At 41.6% G+C, this 7815-nt stretch overlaps 1 pseudogene; it reads left to right on the top strand.

The window, feature by feature from the left end:
* The first annotated feature begins 321 nt into the window (after window positions 1–321).
* On the top strand, window positions 322–2442 carry LOC103286630 (dual specificity protein phosphatase 5-like; annotated as a pseudogene).
* The last annotated feature ends 5373 nt before the right edge of the window (window positions 2443–7815 follow it).

Genomic DNA, 7815 nt, shown 5'->3' with positions numbered 1-7815 from the left:
ACAGAAGTGATCATATGTGCTTCATATTGTCCCACATCGGAAGCTCTTAATACCTTGTGTATGTATTGAAGCAAATTGTGCATTTGGATCGGGAGAGTCCTGTATAGCTATTCTCTGTGTTGCCTCCAGGACTCTCTTGTTTGCGAGACAGTCAATCCTTCACTAGAGGTGGGCTGGCAAGAGGACTGGGTGATCTGGGAACCAAGCAATGAGAAAGAACCAGTCCAGAGGCCACTCAAGTTCAAGTGAAAATGCTCTGAGGCAGAACAGAGCCTGGAGGGCCCGGGGAAGATTTTCGAGCAAGGAAGAGAGTTGGATACAATGAGGTAAGGGCCAGGCCTCTGCCTTGTTCCTCTACTAACAGAGAACAAAGGTGCACAGTATCCCAGTGCCTGCCATCTCAGAAGAGGAAGCTTGGCCTGGGATCTTTTTTTCCTTTTAGTAATTGTAATTTGAATTGAGTGAATGAATGAATGAATGAATGAAGTTTTGAATCCTGCTAATGAATACTAACAAAGCAAATGATAAAGTAACAAAATGAAGTCAACAGAAAATTCAGAAACGAGGGTTTCTTCCTTAATTTTACATAGTTTTGTGTACTTGTGATTGTTACATTGCATATGTAGGACATGGTCTTTTTCTTCTCATAAATTATTTGTAGCTCAGTTTTTTTAATAGAATTGAATATAAATATTTCCCAAATATACTACATCTTCCAGATGTTCTGTCATCTGGTTTAAGGGCCCTGACACTATCTCAGGCTTCCACCAGTATGTGAAATAACAGGGTGGAGATGAGTGAAGCTGAAAATATAAGTGAGCTCAAGATGTGATTTAAACATTTACTTTTAGACTTAAAGCAACTTTTAAGACCAACTTAGAACATTTGGGATACATCCTAAAGTTCTTTAAATTTAACATCACTCATAAATGCTAGGCATCCCTATAATTTTGAGCCAGTAATGGAAAATTTTATCTTTTTATGAATATGTGAGAGGAAACCTCTATACTGTACCAGAAACATTAACCCCATCAATAGCAGAATTGTTGTTATTGTTGTTAATGAATCCATCCCAATTCTAACTGACATAATAAAATTTGCATGAAATCTGTATTTAATTACATTGGGGGAAATGTGTGGGATAATATACTGTTTCAGAGATTTATAAAAGTATAAAATAGGGCTTCTGAGGTGTTGAGGAGCCTGCTCAGGTTGGGCACTGAGCATACAGGGTGGCCTGGAATCTTTCTGGTCACATCTACTTCCTCAAAGGAGGTTATGAGACCTTCTACTCAGAACACCCTGGATGCAGCATGGATGTAAAGCCCATTTCACAAGAGAAGTTGAAACTTGAGAGGGCCTTCATTAGCCAGGGTGAGAAACCGGTGCTCAACATCAGCTGCAGGCCATCTTCTGAGCCCTCCCATTCCTCAACCTTGGAAATGCCAACCATGCATCCAGGTTTGAGATCCTCACCAACCTGTTCCTCGTGGTCCTGCTGAGTGTCTCACCGAGGACCTCTGAGGCCTGCCTGGCCCATCTACACTACAAGTGGATCATCGCGGCTCACATTAGCTTCCACTTTTAAGCAACAACAGGCATGGTCCTGGCCCACTGTGAAGCTGGGATCTCCCATTTGCCCACCACCTGCATGGCTTACCTCATGAAGACCAAGCAGCTCCCCCTGAAGGAGGCCTTCAATGACATTAAGCAGAGGAGACATGTGATCTCGCCCAGCTTTGGCTTTTTGGACCAGTTCTTGCAACATGAATCTAAGATCCTGTCTTCCACACCCACCTGCAGGTTCCATACTGCCCAGGGGAGGCAGCCAGCTCTTCATTCACAGCCCACCTGCAGACACTGAGCCCCGGTGGGCAGGGCTCCTACTGAACATGCACAACTGCCCTACCTCCATGTGGGCGCCAGTGCCCGCGCGTCCACAGTCTCAGAGCTCAGCCAGAGCCCCACGGCCACGGCCACATCCTGCAAAAACTGGGGTGGGGAACCAGCCCAGGCCCAAGAGCAACAGCAATTTTGTTTTTTAAACTGGTGGACATTTCATACCTGTGCAATACTATGCCAGTGTGACTGAGTAGTCACCAGGCTCACAGACAAAGTTCAGGCTGACCTTGGGGGCAGGTCTCAGGACTGAAGGAAGGAATGCCAAGCCTGTGAGAGCACATGGAGTCATCCTGTACTTGCAGACTTCCTGCCCATTCAAGCTGCCCAGTCCTGGCACCTCAAAGTTCACCTTTTCACTTCCAGTGTAAGGCAATGCGTACCTGCAGCAACAGGGGAGAAATTCTTGCTAGGCTCGAAGAAAAGCTATTACAAAGCCAATTTATTTGGAAGGAAACACTATTTCCACCTTATTTGTTTTTTACTTTGGTAATCTCAGTATCTGTCTCTGCTTCAGGGCCTAAGCTGATCACCAACGTCTGAGGCAACTAACCCTCCAGGGTTCATCGGGACACCAGATATGTTCTGATTTGACCCCTTAAATGTTTTGGAGGTTCCCTCTGGGTCCAATGGAGGCAGTTGGTTGAAGTAGGGAGACGCTGGCCCTTCTGGGTGGCCTTTTCACTGTGGGCTCTTTCTTGGACTTCGGCATGATTCTTATTCACATTGAACCTTTCTCTCTGCACCTCTCCTCCCAGCAACTTTTGGGTCATTTGAAAGGAATTCTTCAGACCATAGACCGCCAATCACCCCTTCGAGGTGGTGGCAGTGGGGGAGGCGGGAGGGGGTGGGGGGGGAAGGGGCAGGAAAAAGAGGTCCCTGCTATGTATTCTGGAATGAAAACTACGGATTTCCCCAGTTTGCAGTCCTTACTCGTGCTTGTCTGTCTCCTGCGAGACTTGTTTTCTTCCCCACCCCCAGGGTTGTCTGTAAGCTGTTGACTTCTGGGATTTGCAGATTTCATAATGTAGTACTACTTCTTTTTTGTCTGCAGGTTATTTCTCCAGAGGAAAAGGCAGTAATTTCCTCAAATCCATACAAATGTGAAGAAAAGCACTACTACTGGTTGTTGTTCTTTATAGTGCAAAATAAAAATAGTAAGAGAAAAATATATCTTATATAAATTAACCATTTCACTGTCCACATGCATAACTGACCAAGAGTCTAAATTTATACATTTGCATAAAGTGACTAATTCAGAAAAAAATTTTGTAATTTTTCACTCTGATATAATTTCAAACTTAGAGAAAAGTTACAAAAATAACAAAAACTCTCATAATTTAATCAGATTCACAAGTAACAAGCTGCCTCATTTGCTTTCTTTATTCTCTCTCAGAGTCATTTATATTTTCATGGCATTGCTTTTCTTTCTGAACCATTAGGGAATAAATTGCAGACATCATATTCCTTTATTCCTAAATTCTCCAATGTCTAACTAAGGACATTCTCTTACATGACTGGGAAAAGAAAGGATGCTTCAGTTTAATAACCAAGGGAAAACAATGAGCTGCCCTAACATTTCTTACTAAGGCACAAACCATGGGGATGGTCATATCTTTTATAGTTTCTCTTTTTTATTAACTTTTTAAATTGAATTTATGGGGGTGACATTGGTTAATAAAATTATATAAGTTTCAGGTGTACAATTCTATAATACATCATCTGTATATTCTGTTGTGTGTTAACCACCCCAATCTTTTACAGTTTCAACACAAAAGACCAATAAGTATGGAAATCAGTGCCCTGTTTTTGGTAAATCCTGATAAAAATTCACCTGACAGGGGAAAAAACAACTTAAATGTATATTTGAAATAAAAAGTACTTTGGGATTTGTTTTTCTAACAAAATGACTTTTGTGGCTAGATTTTGCTTTTCCACACTCCTCAATTAATATTGATATTTAATTCCATTCAATCTACTGTGCTCTGCGATCTGGAAATACTAGTAAACTAGTTTCAATGCAGTTTAATTACTTTCAGACCCTATCCCCGGACTCCCTGACACCAGGGGGCACCTTATCTTTCCTATACTGTGCATTCCTTCCATTTGCTGTAAACCTGTTAATCATTGAAATGTATGCACCCTAATTGAAACTTCTGATGCACCAGATGTACGTTTTGCTTACTCCTCTGCCTAGATAAGCACCCCACAACTTTTCCAAAGTTGGGGCACTGTTTACAATTTCTTGAAGTTATTCTCTTGGGCCATAGTCCTCGGCAAGGCCTAAATAAAAATCTTTCTAATACTTTCAGAGATTCAGGTTCTTTTCATTGACATAACTATTGTACAATTATTGTAATGAGGAAATTTGATATTGACACATTACTATGTGCAAAATTTAAATTTGGTCAGTTGTCCCTACATGGTCCTTTATAACAATGGACCCACTCCAGGAGCGTGTGTTGCACTTATTCGTCATGTATCTTTGGTAGCCTGCAATCTGGAATGGTGTTTGTCTTCTTTGTCTTTCATGACCTTAACAATTTGGAAGACTACAGATCTTACTTACGTTGTATTTTGGACAAGAATACCACAGAAGGTGCCTTTTGGGCAAGAATACCACAGAAGCGATGTGCCCTCTTCAATGCATCATATCAAGAGGCACATGTCTCTGCCACATTCTTGGTAGCCATTTGGTTAAGATGGTGTATCATAAAGTTGAAAGGGTCTTTCACCCCATTGTGCTTGTACTCTTCAAGTTTACTGTCTACAGCCAAGGGGCAGAAAAATCAATGAGTTGTTACATTTTTATATTTAATCCTCACCTGAGATCTATTTTTATTGATTTTGAGAGAGAGAGGATGGGAGAGAGAGAGGAGAGAGAGAGAGAGAGAGAGAGAGAGAGAGAGAGAGAGATCCGTTGCCTCCCACACACACCCTGACCTGTCACCTTTCAGTGTACATGACACCACTGCAATCAACTGGGCCACTTGGCCAGGGGGGTTGTTGTGTTTTAAAAGGTTCATGTGACAATATCTACAAGAATGTCAGGCATCTGAGTCATGTTTGTGCAATTATGAATAACCGTAAGTGGCAGAATGAAGATTTTCCTTTTCCTCCAGAGACTAAGTTTCCTCCATAATCTTAAAGTAGATTGAGTCTTGAGTTCATCTATCTGCTCCAACAACGTTACCAGGTAGTTTCCCACATTGTTTGCCTTCTGTTTCTCTGCCTCTCTCTTGATCACTTTCACGCTGACGTTTTGTATTTGGTAACACAGGGACTACTTACAGGAAAATCACAAGATGGGGACAGAACTGAAAAAAATTCCCAAGTCTCTATTCTTCAGAGAATCTATAAAGAATCAATACAGAGATAAAGCATAAATAAAGCATGGATAGTGTTGATAAATGGGTAGGACTGGGAACAGGGGTCCAGGAACACAAAGTAAACTAGAAGTCAGGGGTCATCTTTCCCACAGTGCCAACAGGGATTTGGGGGAGATATTGACCTGACCCAATTCAGCAGGGGGTGCTATGCTTTCTTGTGTAAATGCAGCATAACACTTAGGTATACCGGGCTTCAACTAAAAAAATGTACCTAGCCTGGGCAGGGTGGCTCAATTGCTTAAAGTGCCATCCCCATACACCAAGGTTACAGGTTCAATCTTCAGGTTGGGCACATACAAGAATCAACCAATGAATGTGTAAATAAGTGGAACAACAAATCGATGTTTCTCTCCCTCTCTCTCTCTCTCTCTCTCTCTCTCTCTCTCTCTCTCTCTCTCTCTCTTCCCCTCTCCTCTCTCTGAAATCAATCAAAAAATAAAAAGATGTACCTAAAACACATGCAAATCACTTTGTAGAGATCACTTTGCCTTTGTAGCATTTTAAAGTAAGTATTATCTTACAACAAATTTACTATATGCCAGGCATTATTCCACTTGTTTTTAAGTATATTAACACATTTGCCATCTCAATAATAGTGTAAAATAGTTACTATTATTCCCATTTTGTAGATGAATAATCTGAGGCCCAGAGAATACAGTGACTTGTCCAGGTTCACATGGCTATTAAGCACAGAATTTCTGTAAAGGGCCAGGAAGTGAACATTTTAGCCTTGAGCCATGCGGTCTCTGTCGCAACTACCCAGCCCTACATTTGTGGAGCAATAGCCATTAACGATAATACATAAATGAATGAGTATGTTTATGTTCTAACAAAATTTCATTTATGGGCACTGAAATGTGAATTTCATATCATTTGCATGTGTCATGAAATATTTATCCTTTTGATTTTTTCAACCATTTAAAAATCTAAAAAAGCATTCTTTTTTTAAAAAAGGATATTCATTTTATTTTTTATCATAATTATTATTATTATTTAATTATCATCCAACCACATTCTCGGAGAGAGAAAGGGAGAGGGAAAGAGAGAAACATCAATTGGTTGCCTTTTGCAGCTGAACCCGCAACCCAAGTATGTGCCCTGACCAGGAATTAAACCAGTTGGACAACCTTTCAATGGACAGGACTATGGTCAAACAACTGAGCCTCTGGCCAGGCTAAAAAGCAATCTTAACTCCCAGGTGGTATAAAAATGTCAGCAGACTGGGTTTAGCTCTTGAGCTGTAGTTTCCTGCAATAAATGGTAGAGCCAAGATTTGAACCCTGGCAGTGTGAGTCCAGCAAGCTCTTAGCCATTCTGTGTGTGTGTGTGTGTGTGTGTGTGTGTGTGTGTGTACACATGTGCACACATGCACATGCAGGCTATATCATGATGATAATATACAGTGCTCTTTATTTAAAAAAACCTCAGCAAAGTATATAGGAGAAACTAACAACCATCCATAAAATCACAGCTCAGAAATAACCACTAGTAGTATTGGAAAACTTCTTTTATTCTTTTGTCTGCTGTATGTAGTATTCAATTTATTAATTCTAGTTTTTCACTTCTCATAAGCGTTTTCTACATTTCCACATAGGCCACACAACCATCATAGTTAATAGATATGTAATAATTCATTTTAAAATGTACTATTTTGGCCCTGACCGGTTTGGCTCAGTGGCTGGAGCGTCGGCCTGCGGACTGAGGGGTCCCGGGTTCGATTCCGGTCGGGGGCATGTGCCTTGGTTGCGGGCACATCCCCAGTGGGGAGTGTGCGGGAGGCGGCTGATCGGTGTTTCTCTCTCATTGGTGTTTCTAACTCTCTGTCCCTATCCCTTCCTCTCTGTAAAAAGTCAATGAAATATATTAAAAAAAAAAAAAAAAAAAAAAAAAAAAAAAATGTACTATTTTGAAAGAATCCTACAGCTAATAATTTCATAAAGCCAAGGATCCTTTTCTTAAGTGAGCCGTTGGTCACCTTTCATTTATCTCCCACATAGTTGCATTTCTACGAGTGGATTTTTAAAAGCAAGCGGTCTACAGACAGGGATGGAGGGAAAAAGGCTTTGGAATACACCAAACCTGGATTTAGCTTCTCTTCGTGCCTTGATTAGCCAAATGATCCTGAGTACATTGTTAACTTCCCACACCTCCGTTTTGCCTCGCTTTGAAAATAAACCAAGACCACCATATACCAAGTACTGAGCATCTTCCCAGCACAGCGCAATGGTCACTTGGTTGCAGCCAGCCCTTACGTTCCCTGCCACCCCCACCACTCCTAGTCCCCAACGCCACCCACAGGAAATAGGCTATTTCACTCATGGAGGTAAAGAGAGTGTCCTTTTCTGTTTTGTGCAGGACGTGAGCTTTCTCCCTGGAGTGAAAATGGGCTGGCAATCGTGGGGAAACTGGGAGGATTAATGAGGTGGGTGGGACCTGGGTTGAAAGCCTCCACCCCACCCACCTTTCCTGCCCCGCCCCAATGAGGAGGTTACTGTTGAAAATTTTCAAACTGAAGCAGTGCCCGGGT

This window comes from Eptesicus fuscus, chromosome 15 (genome assembly GCF_027574615.1).
Source record: "Eptesicus fuscus isolate TK198812 chromosome 15, DD_ASM_mEF_20220401, whole genome shotgun sequence".
Taxonomy (NCBI): Eukaryota; Metazoa; Chordata; class Mammalia; order Chiroptera; family Vespertilionidae; genus Eptesicus; species Eptesicus fuscus.
The sequence above is the reverse complement of the archived record's forward strand: the minus strand, read 5'-3'. Positions and strand labels throughout refer to the sequence as shown.